Source organism: Pleurodeles waltl, chromosome 4_1 (genome assembly GCF_031143425.1).
Source record: "Pleurodeles waltl isolate 20211129_DDA chromosome 4_1, aPleWal1.hap1.20221129, whole genome shotgun sequence".
NCBI classification, from domain to species: Eukaryota; Metazoa; Chordata; class Amphibia; order Caudata; family Salamandridae; genus Pleurodeles; species Pleurodeles waltl.
Genome location: NC_090442.1, coordinates 262875564 through 262898402, shown reverse-complemented (window position 1 = coordinate 262898402; position 22839 = coordinate 262875564). Strand labels below are relative to the sequence as shown.

Here is a 22839-nt window from a genome sequence, read left to right as displayed (position 1 = left end):
AGCGGCCGAAAAACACATTGCTAGGTTGAGCAAGACCCCGAGAAGGGTCCCACAGTTGACAGCTGCAAAAACTGCGTACAACCCAGTGTTAGAACGCCTCTGCCACTTTAACTTCACTCCACATGCCACCGAGATACACAGGGGGAGATGAGGCTGGCTGGTTACTAGCCTGGCTAACACAGCAAGACTCTAATCAGAACCCGATTAAAGAGCTGATCACACCATCTGGCACCGCTATTGACATCCAGGAAGATCTACTACACCTCTTCTATACTTATTACTCGACATTATATAAGCACCACCTGAACCCTCTGAGAATTATTCCTAACAGGACTCCCATTGCACCACATCCCCACTGCAACACAACAAGTACTAGATACTAAAATAGCTACTGAAAATGTGGTACAGGCGATCAGTGACATGGCCCGGAACAAGATACCAGGTCTGGATGGCCTACCACTTGAATTTTATAGCACCTCCCTTACTACACTACTACTACCCAAACTGAACACTATGTATGAAGGGACACTAGATACAGGCAAATTACCTCAATCACTTTGGGAATCGCTTTTGCTCTCAATCCTGAAACCGGGCAGAAACCCGACTCAGCTGTCATCATACTGGCCAATTGCCATCCTGGGATTAGATCACAAAATCCTGGGCAAGATTCTTGCAGATCGCTACACGCGAATACTCCCAGAACTCATCCATATTAACCAAAATTGATTTGTACCTGGACCTAGCACTTCTCAAAAGATTCACTGGCTATTTCATATCCAAGACTGCGTCTAAGAGCACTACCCACGCGCAGCCAGTCTAATATTAGACCTGGAGAGGCATTTGAATAATTATCATGACATTATCTTTTCCAGGTGCCATCTCAGAACGGAGTCGGACCACTTACTATCATACACACAACTACCTACACCAACCTGACCTCCCGAGTCCGCTTGGGGCCCCACATCTCATCCTCGTTCCAGGTGAGCAGGAGAAGCTGACAAGGCTGCCCCCTCTACCCTTTGCACCCGCGATGGAGCCCCTCATGATGCACCTCTGGCAGGAGGACAGGGACTGGGGGATACTTCTGGAAGACAGAACACACACGGTGTCATTGTACGTCGATGACCTCCTCATCTACATAATGGACGTGATCTTAGACCTTTCTCTGATTCGTAACACCTTAGACGGGTTTGCTAAGACCACTGGACTCAAGGTGTACTGCGATAAATCCAAAGTATACCCACTCCACCCTGATCACCAGTCCCAGCCTGTATGCTTAGGGGCAACCCCCCTCCGTTGGCATGGACCAGCTACTCATTATTTGGGTATTGGACTGTACCATACTCTTTCAGACATGCTTGAATGAAACTTGCGGATAGCCCTGATAAACATTAAAGTGCAAATGCATTTCTGGAGCTCATTCCCCTTGGCCCCATTGGGCAAGCTAGCGCTCGCAAAAATGATCATACTACCTCACCTACTCTTATATTTCCCTAACCTTCCCACATGCCTTCCCCGTTCCTATTTCAAATAGCTTGACTCACTGCTAGGAGACTTCATCTGGGGCAATGGGAGATGCTGTGTGGCCCTTCATAAGCTCCAACTTCCGATAGATTGTGGGAGGCTAGGAGTCCCATCGTTCAAAACTTATCACTTAGCAGCACAACTGCAGGTGCTCCCCCGGTGGACAGATGGCAGGCATTTTGCAGAGACTTGCAATGCAAACTGAATATTGTCTTCTCTGGCAATCCACTGACTTCTTCTCCCAGCGACTCCGCACACTACTCCCCTCACCACCCCTTACAAGTGGCTGTGGCTCACACATGCATGTCTAAAATACACTGTATAGCTCCAGACACACATACTTATGCACTCGCGATGCCACTGGTAGGCATCTCTAGCTTCCCTGGATACTATACAAAATGAGAGCTAGCCCCCTGGAAGGGACACCTAATTACCACAGCCTTTTCCACAACGGTCATCTCCTCTCCTTTAACCAACTAAACTCCGATTATGGCATTCCACCTGGGCAATTACTCACCTACTGACAACTCATTCATACATACCATGCTCTCTGAAAGGTGACAGACACAGATCCCACGCCTCACCCTGTACTACATACAGTTCTAACGATGGGCCCCAGGCCGCCACCTCATCACTGGGTTATACAAAGCCATCCGCACACTAACAATGCCATCCTTAGTCCAGCTCCAACATACATGGGAGGAGGAGGAATTTGGATGTCCGTTACACGACAGAGAATAGGACACTGCTCTAGAATTCCCACAACAGGTGTCCCGCAACTCCCACTTCAAAAACCTTCAGTTCTTCATGCTACATCGAGCATACCTTACTCCAGCCTGGATCAATCACATTTTCACTCTTACAGATGTGCAATGCCCGCACTGTCAATCCCCAGATGCAAATCTACAACACATGATATTGTCCTGTCCAGCTTTCCACCACTACTGGCAGGCAGTACACGAAATACTGCGACACGTCACAGAACTCACTGATATCCATACGTGGGAGGCGTGCTCGCTTGCCATTTTCAAACCATGCCAGCAACACAAGATGCGCACCCCATTAGCCACATTTGCGCTTCTCCTTGCTAAATGAACACTTACAATACTTTGCGCTCCCCGATGCCTCCCTCTCTATCTGCCTGGCATGGAGTAGTCCGGAAATAGGTAGCAGCAGAAGAAGACACCCTTCAATACAAGGAAATACAGGGTTTCCGTAAACAACCTGTCTCTCTGCAATGGGCCTCACTTCTGTCGCAGCTCCTGCAGCACACTGCTAGTGAACCTTCCCCTCGGCAATACACACCTAACCCCTGTGGGCCCTAACTGACCTCCCATTCCCCCCCTCTTCATCCAACCACAGCATATTCAACCTACCCATACAACCGTCGTGCCATGCCGCACCCCCACTCTGGAGTTCAGACACTCCCTCCCTTTGTGATTCCAAACCCAGTTTATTTCTTAAATCACTCGACACATTATCAAACCTATTCCTGTTTCAATCTGGGCAGTCAAGAAACACATGAGATTGCATTAACAACTTATACACTATAGGCATGCATGCAATCGACTGTTCAATATAACATGTCATAACTGTGTTGATAATTGTGAGTGCACTGTTTGTTATAACTCACTGTAACTAACCAAACCTTGTTATGAAAACCCAATAAAAGAGATTTAAAAACAAAAAGGATATACATGGCCGCTGACTTGCCTCTTAGTTCATTAACCTCATTGCCATAAGGGCGAGGCCATAAATGTTTCTCAAATCATGGTTAAAAACCATCACTTTAAAAAAATACATACCTGAAGCATAAAGCGGTAGCACACTTATTTCCAATCAGCAGATTTTCCATTGAAATTGCCACATTTCCACTGACATTTGGTTTTACTGATAAAACTAAATTGGGTATATTTGTCATGTGCACATCACCAAGTGAAGTGTTCTGATATGTTTTGCTCCTATTTAAATATTTGTTTTTATCACACTTGTGAATTACAAACAGAATATTCTTTCGGAATTCCTGATATATTTAGAAATACTTGTACTATTCATTACAAGCTGCTTAAATGTTGTTTGTTAGGGAAAAAAAAACCTGACATCTTACAGCCTTTTGTTTCACAATGATTGTAAGATAGCTCACCTGAAAAAAACCCTTTAATTGTAATAAGTGAAAGAAATGTAAACACCATTTTCCAGGATAAGAAGCAATTAGTAAAAAGACAAACGGCCCTGTGACCTCTGACCTTGAACAGACAGCAAAAGTGTTGAGATGAAGACAAGATTTAAAGGCGTCTTTATTGCTCATTCACTTTCTGAGTAAAAATACACCTGTTCCTTCCAGCATAAGTTCACTGGCCAGAACCGCAAGTAGATGCAAAAATAGCTTGACCTGATAAAATCTGACTCGCCATAGCTAATGGGCGGGTGGATTTTTCGAGTCCTGTCTTTGCTCAACTTGGATATTAAACTGCTGACTGAAGTCCTGGCTTAATCACTTGGGTTCCTGCCTACAGAGCCTATTCCAGCCGGATCAAGCCGGATTCATCCTGGGGCGTAGCTGCACAGACAATACAAAACAGATACTGAACATACTAGGCAAGGTGGGCTGGGCAGGCAGGGAAAGTGTATTTTTGTCAGAAGATGCTAAAAAAGCATTTGACTATGTACATTGGCCTTTTCTCAAATGAACATTACAGCATATAGGAATGGACCTTATGTTCATCTTGTCGGTCTTTAGTATCTACACCGACCTAAAAGCTACAATTTGAGTCAATGGATCTCTAATCTTGCTGAGTAGGATTCAAAGGGAGTGAGGAAGACATACCTTTTGACCCCCTTTTTGTTTGCACTATACATGGAACCCACTTACATATCCGCTAGGCAAAGGGATACTGTTAAGGGGGTGATGATTGTGCGTATGGAGTACAACCTCTGCATACAGGATCTAGACACTTCAGAGGGGGCACAGGTTTTTTAATGAATATCCAGAATTCCCTATTACTTCACTTATCCTTCCAGTCAGTGATGAGGGCAAGGCTACAATCCCAGCTTTCTTTACTGTGGGTGACAGAAAGCATCCAATACCTGGGGCTGGAGATAGCATTGTTTTTGCCAAAGATAGCACAGGGGAACTATTCTGACCTATTGAGACAACTGAACTAGGACTTTCAGGAATTGCATGGTCTGGCCCGAGCAGGCTAGTTGTTGAAATGTGAATCCTCCATGAATAAATGCCAAGTAGACGTAACTCGAAGTAGACGCTTTTATTGAAGTTAGTTACAGGGGAGAAAAACATCTCAGCTGAAGTCTAGGTCGTTCTCCTCATTACAGCATTCTCTTTAGAACATGTCCATGCCTAAGTTCCACGAACATCATCATCATAGGTTCTACATTGCATGGTACTCATTTTATATTACCACCCACCTCTCTCTCATGTAACTAAAATGATGCATGACAAAGAATCTTCAAAATATTAAACTTACACATGCTATACCCTAAGTAATCTGTATTGAACAAACAAATATATAGACATCACCTCAGTAGTCACATTTATTTGATTTATTAGTGATCGGCCACACCCTAAAATATGTATGTTTGTAATATATTAGTGAATACTTCTACTGTTTTTTATTGACAACATTCAGAATGTCACAGCACATCCATTTTTCTTGCCAAGCCTTGGAGACCCACCCATTAGGTGGGGAAAGTGGAAAAAAGTATTTGAAAAATATTCCAGGGTTTGTGGTACTTCGCTGAGTGCAGAAAGAAGAACAGCACTCTTACTTCACTATTTTGGAGCTGAACGTCTGGTGGTCTGAAGGTCTGATGTCAGATTTCAATCACCTTCCCTTCCCTTTAGGTTAGTTTTCATAGAATTAACTTGGGACAGTTGTAATTTTCACTCTAGAGTCAAACAGTACTTTTGTTCTATTTCCCTCTACCTCAATATAATCTAAAGGAATCCTTAGCTACCCCTCCTCAGCCAGGGCAGCCAGGTGCATCACCCACTGCACCCACCTTGGGTGGGATGCATGCTGCCATCTTGACCATGTTTAAGTGCTGCCTGTCCCCAGTGCAGACGCAAGTTTGCATCTGCAGTCGAGGCATGGGCATTTTTAGGTCAAGCATTCGAGACCTCTTGTATATACTTTAGAATATACTTCTTTCTGGGCTCTGGGCTTTTTCAGTGTCCTTAAAAAAAATCTTTGCTTGTTAGGGGTCAGTCCTTCCTATTTGTTCCACCTTTTCCTCAGTTGTACGCTTCCCTTGAGCATGGCCCCAGTACTTGTACCCTTCCACTTGTGCCACTGTAGCATCTGCTTAGAGACTACTTTTTTCTTAGGCTAAGAGCATTTGACCAGAGCGCTGGACGTTTTCAGTGGCTCCAGTCCGTTACTGTAAACAGGATTGTAAATCATGTTCTTCTCTAGTTACCTGTGCTTTACATTCAAAGACAGGTCAAATGTTAGAGGCTGTTTTATGAGGGGACTTGTTTCTGCCCCCAGCCGCTGCCCAGCAAAGATAATTGTGACCACAATTAAATTTGCATTGATTTCCTTATGCACTGCTTATGCGTAGAGAAAATTGCTACTGTTACAATATTTAATGTATTTTGCCCCAATTTAAGATGTCGGCTGCATGTCATGTGCGATGACGTCATTAACGTCTTGACGAGGCAGTCTCTTTTCCTTCGCTCTTGCCTGTTACTTTAACTTCCCTGCCTGACAAACAAAATGTCTCAACAGACTTCTATAAAGTCAAATTTTAGAAACTATCACACTAGAGGCCCAACACCACCTGCACAAACCAGTGCCACAGTTCTCCGCATCCCCGGGGGGTTTAACTGTGGCCGAACGTGCGACCATGCAAAGTTAGTGTGTCACTCAAAATGGTAAAGTCCCCACATCCACAAATTTTGACATGGGTCCCCAATATGTCATCTACGGTAGCCACCTCACAGTTCTGTATAGGCCTTGGGCTGGGTTTCGCCTCCATACAGTGAGACCAGCTTTACTTCCCTCTTTTGTGTGGGTGGCGCCACCACACCAAAAGGTGTGATCCTGGGTAAATGAACTCTCCTCTATTACACGAAAACAATTGAAGGCGCCTAGAATCACCTTGGGCCCCAAGATTACGTAATGCATCTGGTGATGCATGATATTTCACAGCAGTGAGATGGGGTCTGCTGTAAAAGCAGCATCCCTCTTCACACCGCCTAAGTAGTGGTGGGAGGCTCTGTTTCCTGCCGTGAAACAATACCAGCGCCGACTTCCTCTTAGCGGGGAAGTTAACAGAAGATCTCTTAAGGGGGAACGGAAGTTGGAGACATTTGGGCCTGAATCAGGTGAGATAACTCAGTGGGCTGAGTGCCCCCACAGACGCATGCAAGTAGGAGAAACGAGTCCAAACAGAGCCCACTCGCCCCTTCCTCATTTCAAAGCCAGTGAGTACAAGGCAGTTAGTTAGTCTTAACACCTGTTTTCCCAGCTCCTATAGGCACTGATTTCAGCCACTGCATGAGATTTTTATTATTGCTGCTGTATGACAAGTAGTGGTTAGTTTCACCGCTGAGCTACACCGTGCAACGAGAGCTGGTTTAATACACTGCAATGCACTTTAAACCAGAAGTTATCTTTCTGGGTGACTTATGAAAACTTTTCAGTTAGCCCAGACCCCAAACATGACTAATCTCATTTTCCAAACCGATAATTGATAGAAACGGATAATTAAATGTTAAACTTCTTCCCCCTTAGCTCAGGTATTCTACAAAGTTTCCAATTTGCCCACACAATCGTACTTGCAATATGTGTTTTGCAAAGTGCATTCAAATAACATTTTTAATCTGTGAACAGTATCTTGTTAAAACAGCCCGACCACGATGATGAGAGTACAAAACACATACCAACAGTGCCATACTATTTACTGTACTCAATGGAAAATACACAATTCCATGTCAATTTATACATCACATAATCCCTTTCAGCACTTCCCGAAGTGGCTTCAACATAAAATCCACAAATAAGCTGTAGGTAAGCAATTCATTCTCTGGAAAGGCCATTTTACTTAAATTCAGACCAAAATAAATGAAATGTCCTTTATTTTCTACACACAACAGGGATTTTTGTATGCATCACTGCCATATACGCAGTATTGAGCACTACAAATTGAGCAAAAGTTGTCTAATATTCTTGAACATCCTTGAGAGGTCTGTGTTTGGTTGACTTGACTTGGTTTCCAAATTATTCTAGTTTTCTCATTTTTTTGCCTAGTGTTTGTGAAAGTGAAGTGGGCACCTGCTAGTGAAAATATGTTGTGCCTGTGTCTTGATTCTAGGCCTGTGTACCTTGTGGTGGTCTGTGTGGTTTGTTTGGTTATTAATAATATTCGTATTCTTCCGCACAAACGATTCGCAAATTTTGCATGTTGCCATTCTATCCCTGGAAAAATGTTTACTATACCTACAAGCATAGGGTGTGAAGGACATTCAAAATGTCTGTTAATTCACAATTTTGAATCTTCGTGTAACGTGTGTTGAGTGGCCATCCCTTACTAGGTCAAGCGCCCAAGCACTTTTTGACCTGTTGTAAGTATTCTGCTGGCTTTTAACCACACCCACCTCCCGCCCATCACTTTCATTCATTCCTGGGCTTGCCTTTTTAAAAATCAATTGATGTCATTGGTCAATGCTTTACGTTTATCCTGCCTTGGGGCGGATTAGTTACCGCCTTGCAGACTGACCCTGTTAGATGAATTATTGCGCTGTTGCCGATATACTTCAGCGTGGGCTAACTATGTTTTTCTTTTGTCTCTCCCCTTCGTGTTCCATTGCGGCCATGGCACTCACAGTGCAAACATCGTAGAACAGCGTGAACTCCCTTGGCGGTATTAAATCGCTGGTCACAATGGTCACACTCTTACTTAATCAGAGTCATTTCTTTTGGCTCTCCCCTTTGTGCTCCATAGCTTTCACAAAAACACTTGTAATTGATAAATGCTGTATGTGAAAAATACAGAAATCCTCAAAGCAGCTCTCCCGACACAGCGGGGGAGGCGATACTACATTATTCACTACACTTGGTGAAACTCTCCTCATAATGATTTGCAAGCATTCTTTTTCAAAACATTTTTGCCCATAACTCAGCCTGTGGTAGCCATAAGACAATGGGACCACCACCAAAATGTAGAGCATGACACACTTTCTGTTTAGGTAATCTCTGGGTCCCCACACTAGGTTAGAGGGGACCCCACAGGGGTGTGGAATTTATTAAAATATCTACTTGTCCACGGGACAGGTTGCTTCTCAAATCTACTTGTCCTGTAAAAAGATCTACTTGTCCCTTTGGTGCCATGTAGTGTGGCGCCAAATTATGGCAGCAATCTCATTATGTAAGAGCTCTAATAATAGCCTCTCTGATTATGCCAGGGCTACTACCATAGTAGGGCTTGAATACTTGCAGTTTCAATCCCTATTGTAGCAATTTCCTTATTTTTCCACCTTTCTGCAGATCTGCATACTGGGGCTGGAGGAAACAGTGAGCAATAGTTTCAGGGCTGGAATGCCTTTGAGTCTGCAAACCTACTAACCTGCATGTTTCAAAGATTTTCACCAGCTTCTCTCTAATATTTTCCCATAATAAGAAAGGTTGGACATTTACTCCTGACAATGGCAGAATTAGAACTTCTTCCAGGGTTGGGAAGAAAGTGGCTGGAGGGAAAATGAACTTGCAAATGCTCAATAGATGTTCACATGAGCAAATCTACACATGCATATTTACCCATGCTAAAATACATTTCACAAATATTTTATAGGGGTACGACATATACCATGGGTGCACTTTTGTGACTTTCTTTAAGAATTTGGGGCCACATGTAGGTAGGTTCAGATTTGCGACCCGCAAATTGCGAGTCGCAAATCCAAATGTAGGATGGTGACCCTGACACCATCTGTGATTCGCAAGGGCTTCGCAAATGCACACCTCAGGAATAATCATGAGGTGGGTCGCAATTTGCGACCCCCTTGCGAATGGCGGCCTCACAGGGATGGTGGCCTGCTGGAGACAGCAGACCACCATGTCTGTGACTGCTTTTAAATAAAGCAGTTTTTTTTTTTTTTGTAACGCAGCCCGTTTTCCTTAAAGGAAAACGAGATGCATTACAAAAACGAAAAATGAAACGTTTTCGTTTCAGTTTTTCAGAGCAGGCAGTGGTCCTGAAAAAATGTTTACAGTGACATTCACAATGGGGAAGGGGTTCCAGGGGGACCCCTTCCCTTTTGTGAAAGTGTTAGCACCCATTTGAAATGGGTGCAAACTGCGATTGGTTTGCGCCCGCGTTCGCAAAACAATCCTACATTGCACTGCAAGTCGCAATTAGGAAGGGAACACCCCTTCCTAATTGCGAGTCGCAAACCCGTTTTGTGATTCGGTAACCAGGTTACCGAATCGCAAAACTGGGTTTGTGCATAGCAATGTGCTTTTTGCACGTCGCAAACAACGAAAGTCACTGTTTGCGACATGCAAAAAGCTACCTACATGTGGGTCTTGGTCCCTAATTAGGTCTGGTGTTAACAAAGACATTTTGTTTTTATTAAACTTCTATTTCTCTCTCTTTCGGCTGGCTTTACTGTAAGTGATCGCATTCTTCTCTTCCACAAGGAGCATATTGTCAGGAACTACAGTGGCAATCAGTGACGTAACGAAACTGGAGGGTGCCCCTTTGCAAAGAACATGGAGGAGCCCCCTCTCCAGACTCACTCAGGACAGGTGCTGTGCTGAAGGGGCCCCTGGAAGGCGGCTGCGGGGCCTTTGTTATGCCACTGGTGGCAACGTGTGCTTTTAGAGTTCAAAAACGTTTTTTTTTTTTTTTGCCAGTGTTTGTTACAATGTTGAGGGCCTGGTAGCTCCCACAACAATAAAGTGTTACAAAAGCCATGTCAAAACAAGACACGCATTGATGAAACTAAAAGACTTATAAAAATATGTCAGATCAGTTGGTTTTGTCAGTGTTTGTTTATTTTCATGCTTCCCATAATCGTGTTGAAAATGGTTACACTGATTTTCCATTAGAAATATTTTTGGGAAATACTAGCATGCATCAAAACATTTTACTAAATGACACTTCATTTGCATCTAATCAGAGAGCATTCTGGGAGCATTATACTTAGCCTCATAGCCTAAACTTTTCAAACATGTGTACACGTTTTTTTTTTTTGTACTGGAACTAACGTCAGTAGTGAAGTGTGACCTTAAAACATTTATTTACAGCACTCACCCTAATAATGAAGGTTTTCAAATAATGAACCATAAATACAAGTTCGAACAGCATTATCTTTTGGAAACACATTACCTCAACTGCAGAGAGTTCCACTCTCTGTAAACAGGCAGCCAAAGGGTTTGTGCTGCAGGGGGTTGGGCCTACTTGTCACAAGGACAAAGTAAACATAAAAACTTGTTGCCCTTGACCCCAAACAAGATGTCCCGGGCGTCGGGCGATAGGAATTCCACATCCCTGCCCCAAAATAACCCCTTCCACCATTCATCCACTTATGGCTGGAACTTTTATTTTAAAGCTGAGTAGGTTGTGTTTTAAGGGCCTTGTTTGTAATATTGTTACAGTAGGTCTGCTAGCCCTGGAAATGTGCAATGCACTACACCCTCTAAGGGCTAAATCTATAGGTGCACTGCATTACTGTCTGACATTCTGTTTTCATGTGGCTATGTCCTCTAGAGGCTAACTATATGGTTACATGACTATGTTTCTTACAGAAGCTATTTTTGTTGGGCTGTTCTGAGCATTACAGTCTGATGCCAAAAGCTTATTTCTGATAAAGATTTTTATTTTTATTGATTTAATATGATAATTGTATATGTTTTATTAATCTCTCCTTACTACAAATGTGACCATAATTCAGGGCAGCTTAACATCCTTATTACACTATGACTGTTTGAACACTCTTGCCATGTTTAGGTTACCCTTCTAGTTTATTTCTCTTGTTACTCCTCTGTGGCTGTATTGTGTCTTTTTTTTGGTAATTGTGTTAGCCAGCCAGCAACTCTGATGATGGGGTGGTGAAAGTGGTATTCTATTGATATTAGCATGGTGGAGTTAAATTAGGATGCTAAATGGCAACATTTTCATTTTTGGCTGCAGGTAGAGGAAGAAGGTAAATGGAAGTGCTTTAATTATATGCAGGGCCACTGGAATTATGTGGTAGGAAAAGACCAAAGTATGAGGCAGGTTTGACCAATTTATGTGGCTAGAAAAGTCCAGTTATGAATTTACAACATCAATAGCTCTAACTCAAGCAAATGCGAGACCCATTGCTTTGCAAATGCTTGTTTAGAATATGCTGCACAGTCCCAACTGTGAACAGTGCACCAGATATGCACTGTATTGTTGTAATGCAGTCTCTGATATGCTAAATTCTTCTAAGAAGCCATAAAATAGTAACATTGTCAAGAGAATCCTGAAGCTTTATAAGCTGCCAGAAGATCCACTAATCTCAAATTGTGTATTTCTGAATGGTGCAAACTTTTGATTTGAGTCAGCGGCCGCTGCCGCAAATCTCAAGTGGAGGGTTGGGGGGGAGACGGAGGAGAAAAAAAAAAAAAAACTTACCTTACTGCTGTCTCCGTCTCCTGCCTCCCCGCGCTCCTCTTCCCTCTATGCTGCTTATATGCTAAACATAGCATGTAAGCAGCGTCGGGGGCTGCTCAGAGACCACCCTATTTGGGGCCTGTGCAGTTTCTCCAGCCCGGCTGTGTAGACTGCCAGCAGCAGAAACATAAGTGTGCATGTGTGTTTGGTTGGCAGTCTTAGGCCGTTCAAACACACATGCCCACTCAGTGCACTCTCCCTTCCTCCCCCCTCCCACCTTCCATGGCCCAACCTCACCCCTCCCAGTACCGCTGGCAGAGCCAGCAGATGAAAAATGAAATGACACTGGAACTATCGTTTCATTTTTTCATCTCCTGGCTCTTGGCCGGGGGGATGGCGCTCCTTTGCCATAGCTGTTTTGAGATCGACTTTCTATGCTGTGCCTTCTGGACTTAGTTGGTTCAATTGAGTCAAAGTATGCTGTGTATTATTACATAATTTGACTTGACTGTCCATCTTTTTCACTGTGCTTTAAAGATTAAATGAATGTAACCCTGATTTCAGTAAACCAGCTCCAACATGGGATCTCTGTCCGTGCTTTTCGATTTTGTGGACTTAGGCACAGAGTTTATTATGCTGAAGACTGTTTCATTTTCTTTAAGAGAACACTTCAACAAGAAGAAGCAGTAAGTCATAAGTAATGTGTGCTTATTTATCTTTGCTCTGCGAGGGAATAGGGTATCCTATTGTACTCCGAATGTGGAGTTGAAGACAGAGCGGTGTTTCTTACAGTGAAACAATTTTGTGACTTTTTCCTTCGATAATCCACGAGCTAACATTATTTCTCGGGGTGAAAGTTTGAATAGTCTTCTGCGTCTGATGCCTGTACCTGAGGTGTCATGAGGCGTGGTGCTACCCCCCCAATCATGGAGTAGGGGCTTTAGTTGCGGAGTCGTGAGAATGTGTGGTCTCCATGGCAACATGAAGCCGCTTTCTAAGCATTTGTGCTGGATAGCAGTAGATTCAGATAATGTAGATCATTAGTATGGAGAGATCCTCCCATGTGGGTGGCCAATGTTCCCTTGCTAGTGACTCTATTTTACTTTTGTATTGTTGGCACGGTTTATGACAATTCTGTTGGAAGAGCAAGACGGTTTTTAAAATAGACTTCATGTGCCTGCGTACGCCGACTTTACACATTTCACACATCCATATACAATATTCACGCCTTCACAACGTATTAATTAGTTTGCCTTGATGTCCGCTCACCTTCAAGTTTGGAAAAAGTGACTTAAATCAGTTATCTAACCTTGAGCCACTACCATACGTGTAATTTGCTTGCACAGTGATGTCATATTTTGGTGACATGATTTATTTTCCACAAACCCAGGGTCGTTTATTTCCAGTAGTTTAAATTGGACCAACTGCCAGGTATATTTTTTAATTTGTGATCTTGTTTTATGTGATCTTGTTTTACCTTCTGTTGTGCATGGTGATGTGAAAAAAAAAATAATAATAATAATAAAGCTAGAATTAAAAACTAAAAAGTGTTGTGCGATGGTGTTCAAGAGGCGGCTGCACGCCTCGCACATTAAGTGCTTGTAGTGTCCTGCGGGACACGTTCTAGTGTTTCACCAGCCACTCGGCTGAGGGCTGACTTCACACACACACACCCCACACCCACCTAACACAGGCATCACCGGTCAGGTGACCCTGCCAATAAAAAAGGCCGGACGCACGTGCCCGTCGCCAGTTTACATAACCCTACCACAGTTTCTGCGTTACTTCTTTTAGTAGCATGTGGGCCTAAGGCCCCCCAACGCTACATTGGTGATGAGGGTGTACGATGACCCAACGTGGCCGCAGACAGCAACTTCGATGTTGTGCAGGGGTGGGAGGGAGCCTGAGCATAAGGCACCCCTGCACATATCCGACCGGGGCTGCTCACTCCCAAGAAGGAAATGCCCGGAGGCAAGAAAGTGAAGGAAGCACCCTTCTGTGATGCGGTCTGTGCCACCAATCTGGAATGCTGTCCAGGTTGCTGTGACCCTAGGAAGGTGGCGACATCCCTAAAGGAGTGCACAGCAGCAAACCGGGCTTGAGGTGAGCCTACAGGCAGAATCGGCCCGTGAGGGTCCAGCATGGGGGAGAGGAGATGTGTCGTGTTGGGAGGAAGCCCCTCCCTAAAGCCCGGAGGGGATACTCCGAGGCCCGGCTGCGGCCGCTGGATGGCAACGTGCTGGTGTAGACACTCACCGAAAGAAAATCTAAAAGAAATGCCCAGGGCTGCCCCCACATCCCCTTATCTGCAGAAGCGGCCCGCAGCGTTAGAGAAAGATGCTGCGGCCGCAACGAGGGAGCTGTGACGGTGCTATAATGCACCAGAAATAAAAGAAAATGCCCAGGGCCGCTTCCCCCCTTTTTTCAAATAATAGTGCCTTAAGTGCGGCCTGCAGCGTGAAGAAAGGATGCTGCGGCCGCGTATGAGGAGGGCAAATGGTGCTGTCGTGCACCGAGAAAATATTTGAAAAATGGCGGGGGTTGGCCGCCATACCTCCTCCCCCCAGCAAAGTAACACGGCCCGCAGCGTAAGGGAAGGCTGCTGCGGCAGAGTGAAAAAAACAGAAAAGCTAAAGGTGCTGCCACGCACCAAAAGAAAAATTTTAACTGCCTAAAGGGGTCCCCACAGCAAGTGTGTGCTTCTTCACCACAAAGCTGTCCTTAAAGAAGAAAACCGGCACTTACCTGTGGAACCGGAGCTTGATGACCTGCTTCCAGCCAGCATGGTTCCTCACCGGCATCGGGTTGGACAAACGAGGCCAGGTAGCAGGAAAGACTGTCTTCAAGTTAAAAAAGAAGTGCCACAGTGGCATCTAGTGGCCAAAAAAAGATACTGCACCCTTGTTTCTATTTTACTAGGGAAACCATCTTTGTTGAAAGCAACTTGACAGCAGCAACCCCAGAGAGTGACTGGGCAAGACAAGCAGCGTGCCCATGGACGGAAACGGCGCAGAAGACTGAAACGACTTGTACGATGCTGCACAGCGGAGGAGAAGACTGCAGCTGTCCCAGCCTAGCTGCAACAGTGAGTAATGGACTTAAGTGCCACGCGAGGCACTAGGAGAGCGCGCGCATGGCCTGCGCAGCCCCTGGCGGCCGTCCGCCTCCGCCGAAAGAACGCCACATGCCCCAGTAGTGATGGACATCACCGCAAGATAAGAGAGGGACATGCCAGGCGTCAACAAAAGACGCCCAGAAGGAAAAGGAACAATGTCTGAGGTGCACAGAGAGATGCACCACCGAAGATGACAACACGGGCAGGAGCCTGAGAAGATGCACAGAGACCCAAGAGCATGACGTTACACACAGGAGATGAGGCTGTGCCAGCCGACCTTACCACGACACAAGATGGCCACCGTTGGCCCATCACACAGCAGGTCGTGAGAAGCGATCAACCTTGAAAAGCACGGCCAGGTTCAAGCAGGACCTAGTGCCGCGATGGCGCTGCCTTAAGGCACAAGCACTGCACCTTCAAGTGAAGAGGAGGTGGGAAAGGAAGAGACCCACCGTCACTGCCCTGCAACGGGCCAGAGACTAATCAAGGAGTGTCCTCCCCCACACTGCCTCAAGACGGAGTCAGCAGCAACTCGCAAGAGGAGAGTCGCACACCCTGAGTGGCAAGAGGCCACCACTACAACACTGAGAAAGCACCACAGCAAAGGAGACGAGAGCGTGGAGCGACACCACGCTGTGAAAAAGGGAAGAGAAGAGTTTTGTGTGACAACACCTGTCACACTGCAATAGCTGACGACCACAGGGGAGTACAAGAGCGTAAGATCACAGGGTGGAGAGATGGACTCATGCCACGAAGGAAGAGTGCACCCACAGACAAGACAGCCACCGGGGTGCAACAACACCACTGGAGACAGCTCAGCGGGAGTGCCAAACGTAAGATGCCTAAAATGCGCGAACCGCGTACTTGGCCCACACTTCACAGCCTGACTGTCCAGAAACCTGGCAACGGCTGCTTGAAGCAGATGGCAACACTGCTAACATCTGCACGTGAGGAAAATAAAAACTGCACTAGCTACTGGTGAAGTCCCTCCCGTCACCCTCACTCCAGCAACATCACTTGTTGTTTAGGTCACTGAATGGCAAGCACCATTATTGCCATGTGCATCACAGTATCTATCAAAGGAGCAGTTAGGTACCAAGGTGGATCATCACCTCCGCAATACAACACCAACTAGACACCCTCCTGGCAACGTGAGAGACAATTGCCCTGAGACTGTCTAAGAGCCCATCTACACCTGGTCCATGTTGGAAAGCGCACTGACTACGAATCATCCATCCTTGTGGCTGCACGAATAACTTGCCTGTGGCTCCTGTCGGAGAGCCTGCAGCGGCCTAGAGATGGCCCACATGCAGCCCAGCACAGTCCACGCCAGTCCCGTAGCAGTCCATTGAAAGGGCCTCAAGGAAGTTTCCGAGTGAAGAATCCACAAAAGAGAGGTGATCTGGAAGCTGCTCCACCAACAAAGTATCAGGATGTACCAAGGCATCAGAGGAGGACTTCACACCATCACAGATGTCATCCGTCTTCGAGGGATTTTCCTTCATGAAGCCAGAATGTCTCAAGAAGCATATTTGCAGCGAACACCACCAACGCTCCTGATGCACCCAATTCGAATGATGCACCCAATTTGAACAAAGTGAACTGTATACACCACCAGCCTCGCCACGAGTGCCCACAGGACTGAACCGCAGTGCATGAGTGGACACTTAACCAACCATCTGACTGTCACAGAGTTTGGACTTTTTTTTCCAGACAGTGTTCGTGCCCAGCTGTACCTGGTTAAGTCATGGACTTGTGCTGAGGTGTCCGTGTGCTCCCAGCTGCACCTGTCCCCTGCAATACTGCGGCCTGCCTTCTCGAGTCCGAGAGACTGATGGTGGTGTTTTGTAATTGTATTTTCTTTTACAGGTTGGACTTAATTTTGTTCCTCAATAAAGTTTTGGAGGGATGTAGTGTCCTGCCAGACATGTTCTAGTGTTTCCCCAGCCACTCTGCTGAGGGCTGGCTTCACACACACAACCCACACCCACCCAACACAGGTGTCACCGGTCAGGTGACCCTGCCAATAAAAAGGGCCTGGCGCACGTGCCCGTTGCCCGTGTTTACATAACCCTACAACCGTGTCTGCATTACTCCTTTTAGTAGCATGAGGGCCTAAAGCTCCCAACACTACAGGGCTAACATAAATCTTCATCTTTTAAAATGGAAATATTTCCGCGAAGCTCGGTTTATTTATATTGTGGACGTGACTGCATGCAATGTCCCCATCGTTTTTTTTAATTGTATAAAGTGTAAGTGTTTTATGTCTAGCCCTGCATACAATGTTCCTGCCTCTGCTATTTCCCGCGTACAGCAGATGTTACTGTTACCAAGATGAATGGCTCTCAGTTGGCCGATCTCAGAAGGTTTGAGGGCACGCTTGGCCACCTGTAGGCTATATCACGTCAACACCCAGCGCCTAATCACTGAGCCGTTTCACCTCTGATGCTGACGTAGCCATTGGCATGATTATAAGGGAGTACCCACGAGGGGAAACCTGCACACGCCGTACTGCAGCAAAAACGCATCGCGTGCATGTTTTAGCTGATTAACTAAACTTAAATATGCTAATCCCCTTATTTATTATTCATATCCAACCCACTCACGTTATCCATTATTTTGCCGGCAGTATAATGAGGCTTAATCCTTATCCAAGGTTTTTAGGATAACATTCCTTTAAAAGAACATCTGCCATTCACAAACTCTAGCTGAATTGACAGCTGAGAGCAAATCTGTTTACCGCGGGCATGCAAAGTATTTGTAAACTGCTGAGGAGCGACTGGAGTAGGTAATGGAACCCTCTCCATTCTGGTTACTTTCACCCTGCCTTCCTGGGTGCATTTCAGATGCACAGAATTAAGTCCCTCCCACATTTCTGTTACAAACATATGTTTAGAGTGCAATTGTTACTCAGTCGTTTGTGCACAGGGTTTAACATGCTTTGGAAACACAAGTCTTAATCAAATCTAGACATCAACTACATGGGCTGACCTTGAACCGGTTCAAGTACCATTCGGTTATGATCTTTGATGATTTGATTCCTCGTTGATGCAAGGCCATCCCTACAGCACAGGGAGCCCAGAGGAGGGCAGTGCTTTTTGACTCAGCTGATTTGCATGGAAGTCAAGGAAGTTTTTCATCCTTCCAGTGCGTTGTGTAGGTTTTTTTTACAATAACGACAGGCCTGTGGAATTGTATAAAAGGGCTACTTGTCTAAGGAATGGGAAACTTAAGTAACCTACTTGTTGGTGTCATGCAGTGAGGTTACACATTATGGCAGTTTTCTTATTGTATCAGAACTCTAATAATATAGACTCTCATAGTATGGCTCCTATTTGATTAAGGCTTCAGTCCTAGCAAGGCTTTGATTTTTGCCGTCTTTCCACAGATCTGCAAAGGGTCGGGAATTAGACAGGAAGCAGTACTTCTAGAGTTGGAATGTGCCAAGAGTCTGTCCTCACCCACAACATTACATGTTTTAGGGAATTTATCATCTTCTCTCCAATAACACTGGAAGATGTTGAAAATTTACTCCTGGTGGACAGGAATAAAACCTTTTCCAAGGTGGGCAAAAAGGGAGTGTTGGAAAAAATCATCTGCAATCACTAACCAGATTTTTGCATGAGGGATTTTAAGAGTTTATACTTATTTGCTCCTGGCAATTTGCACCGCACAAATGTGTGTGTGGATTACGGTTTCCAGGCCTACTTTGGTTAACTCCTGTAAAATCAGAAAAACTCATCAGTCTGCACCAAGGCAAAGGCGTATAAATGTAGGAACCCTTATGACTTTCTGTAAGATTTGAGCTCCTAATGTTTTCATATTTCTCATTACGCTCCCCATAAAGATTTAGACTATTTCTCATTATTGACCTTTGTTTTAAATTTATATATATGCAACATGGTTTACTAAATGATGCCTCTTAAAAATGGTGTCTAAATTGTGAAATAGTTTAGCAAGTGTTAGTGTTGCTAATTTCTTTTGAGTGCATTTTATTGTGAAAGGAAAAAATGACCAGTCGTACACATGAATATACATGTAGTCAGGGAGCATTATGGAAGTGCTATGGACTATACGAAGACTCGAATTGTTACATTTTGCAAACATGGTTATGGGTTTTTATACTGGAACACTCAGTAATGAAAGCTTAGCTCCCCCACTTCCTTGGAGTGATCACCCTATACATAAAGACTTTGCTTTAATGAACCGTATATACAAGTTAGAACAACTTACACATATGGGTACAAATATTACAATAGTTACAGACAATACTCTTCACAGATCATTGCTCTGGTACTGTAAACTGGGAGCCAGACACAGACCAGAAATCCTCACTATATATATTTCAAAGTCTTTATTGAAATGAATGCCTTATGCTAGTGCAGATTATGCAAATATATGTAACTATAAAAATAAACAGAACTGACAATGAAAGTGATTAATAAACAAAATATCAAATAATTACACTGTATTTCAGTAATTCATTGAACGGAAGGTTTAAATCCGTCTTTGGTAAAAACCTCTCCCTGCTAGCCCATAATTAAGCTTTCTTAACGCCAAAAGCGCCTTTCTAAATTTTATCATGGCCTCAACCCCACATACCTTTGTTGAAACAAGCTTGTTGCTTAGTTAGCTTCTTTACTTGGAGAGAGTCGCTGTCTGCCTCAGCTGATGAGAGTCAAGCCTCAGATGAACCGGTTTCCTTCACCAGGGGTGTTTGCAGAACAGCTCTCACAAATCACTCTCTGCCTAAGACATGGCTATACCAGGCGTAAATACACTTTTCTGATTATTTAGAAAAGACCAGGCGACGTGCAGAATGACGTAAAAAGCAAGAAATAGTATACTGAGTCTGTTTCATGTTAACTAAATTCTTATCGCACACTACAAATCACATATATATGGTATGCTGTCAACCCATAATAATGCCAACATATGTTGCACATATGTAATTAATACTAAATGCAACACGTTATTAAATGAAAAATGTGCAGTCTGATACATGAATATACTAATACATGAACTGCGGGGTATATCAGCAGCAAAACACAAAGATCATATCAACAGCGGCTAGAGAAACACGGAGAGGTCCAATCTAATAGACGCTGTGTCCCAAAACGCCAGTGAGCAGAGAGGAGTATAATCCTCAACCATGATATACTTTTTTCTAACCATAAACACTTCCGAAATTACACAACAGCAGGTGTTTGCTTGATGAAACAGCACTTTTTCTATGATTCAGTTTCTTCCCTTCCATGTTGTAGCACATGTGGGTTGCCTGCTAGTATCGAGTAATTCCAGGAAATCACAGTTCACTCTCCTTGGGTGCATAACTGATATACATCTAGCAATTTGTAGTAGATTTCCTGCCCAAACTGAGTGTAAGTGATTATTCTTTGAAGTGGGCAGTGACCCATCCCAAATTCATCTATTTTATTTTTACAGTGAGTGTACAATCCAGTATCTCTAAATCATTCGAAATAACGTTGCATGGCTAGGGAGGCTCCAGCAGCACTTGTTGAGTTTACTCATCATCTGTAGAGTTTGCCCTGGCTGCCAGTGAAGAAGTGGATTGTTCAAAGTCTGTGTGTAAGTTTCAAGACCCTTAATGATCTCGGCTCTCCTTTCCTGTCCTACCAGAGCGTTGTGTCGCTGGTGCTCACTCTCTTCAAGTTCCATCAGTAAATAAGATGTGCCAGGGTGGTCGCTTATTTGACAGGCAAAACTAGGGCACAATCCCTCTTCACCTTAATTCTGAAACCAACTTGTATAGATTCTAGAAACAATGGACCCAAGCTTCTTTGCACTTGAAATCAGGCTGTGATATACGTTTGTTGGTTGCCATATTGCGCAATCAGATCTTGGTTGCCAGCTCATGATATTTGAGAAGGAACCACAAGGTAACCCTAAACCTTTACTTTATTTTGTTTTCTCGTTTCAGAAGGGTTGGAGTTCTGAACAGGCCGCATATACTATCCGTTCTACATTTTGACCACGTCTCCCACGACCCTCGAAAGGAGATCTGTTTTTTCCTACCTTTTTTGGGATAAGTTTTAGCAGGTGAGCTATTTGCACGTCAATTAAAATGCATAGCATAACATTCCATGTTTCACCTGTAAGAGCCCTTAGAAGCTGCATGTTTGTCGTATTCAGTGGGTTATCAGTGGTTTGCAGATGAAACTATTGTATAAAACCTACAAGTGCCCCGCATTTCAAACCCATTGAATATTTAAAGCACTAAACAAGTAAAAGGGTGGGAAGGCTAGTGGGCCACTAGTTTTTCATTAAATATTGCACTATAAATTTGTAGTTGAAGAATTTGCGCGCCAGCCTATCAACATCCACATGTAGCGCCAGCAGAATAAAGTCTCATGGAGAAGATAAAATCTAGAGTAGCAAATGTACAGAAAACCAAATTGTCCTTCTAATAGTTGGGCAGGCGGCAATTTGTAAGGGGCTCTGACGCTCTTGTGGCTAGGTCCGCTCTATAAAAACAAATAAGTAAAAGGCAAAACATCTCAAGCCAAGGTTTGCTACTGTGTTTCTGTGGTTACATCACAATCTTCCCTAATTCCTATCATTGTTTTCTCTGGCATTTTCCTTAAGTGTGGTTTACATTCTCTGATGCATAAAATGAATAAACAAGTATGTTCCAATATTGGTAACGGATGTAAAACTCTGCCTCATCTGTCACCTATGTGCCTTTAGTAAAACAGTATCCAATAACGGGGGGGTCCTCAATTTGTAAAAGTCCTAGTCCCCGAAAAATGGTATCGATTGTACAAGCTGGGCATGAAGTCCTGCAAGAAAGGATTGCATAAATGAAACCCTTTCTGTCAGGGCAGATGGATGAGAGGTCAGAGCATGTTCAGTGGTGGGGAATCCAACCTTCTTGGTTAAGAAGTTATGAATCATAAAGGCCTCTTGCCAGCTAGTGGACGGAACTCCCTGGTGTGTGCAGCTTTTTATCAGGACAAGACCAGTTTGCGTAAAGCACTTCTCACTGAGTTCCAAACTAGGAATATTGTAACCTCTACTACTGTTCTGTGATAAATATCTAAGAGAAGAAGTATTGTGATGTGGTGTAAATATTCTTTCAGTCAAACATCATCTAATTGAGAATGGCCATGTATGTTACTCATCTCCGACAGTAAGGACAAATACTTTTGGGATCTGCATGGTTTGCTATTTACTACCAACCAGACATTGAAGTAGTGAACTACTTGTTGATCAAACATATTTGTAGAAGTGATATACTTTTAGTAAGTTTCATAAAAATATTCAAATAAACGTTGGGTTATAATTGCCAGAAAGGTCTAACGCCGTACGAATCTTGCTTGCTTGTGATTGGCAGTGCGAGTAGGGTTAGGAGAGGCAAACTGGTGGCTGGTGAACTTGAAGTGCAGGTCGATCACATCCCCTACTTCCACCCCCACCTGTCTTTGGTACTGCACTAGCAGGAGTAGACCTGCACTGCTGGCGAGCAATAAATCATCCGATGGAGGCAGCCTTGTTGTCACAAATATAAGTCAAAATGGAAATCCAGCTCACCCTCTGTGGAGTTAATCATTAGTCATACTCTACTGGAGGCCATTTTGAGA

At 44.2% G+C, this 22839-nt stretch overlaps 1 protein-coding gene across 2 annotated transcripts in view; it reads left to right on the top strand.

The window, feature by feature from the left end:
• The window catches only part of PRR5 (proline rich 5), a 500142-nt gene that overhangs the window by 133110 nt on the left and 344193 nt on the right, over positions 1-22839 (top strand). For both annotated transcript variants that reach the window (XM_069228276.1, XM_069228277.1), the window contains exon 2: positions 21180-21298. The gene's annotated coding sequence lies outside the window, so the exon portion shown is untranslated. The remainder of the gene's footprint in view (positions 1-21179; positions 21299-22839) is intronic.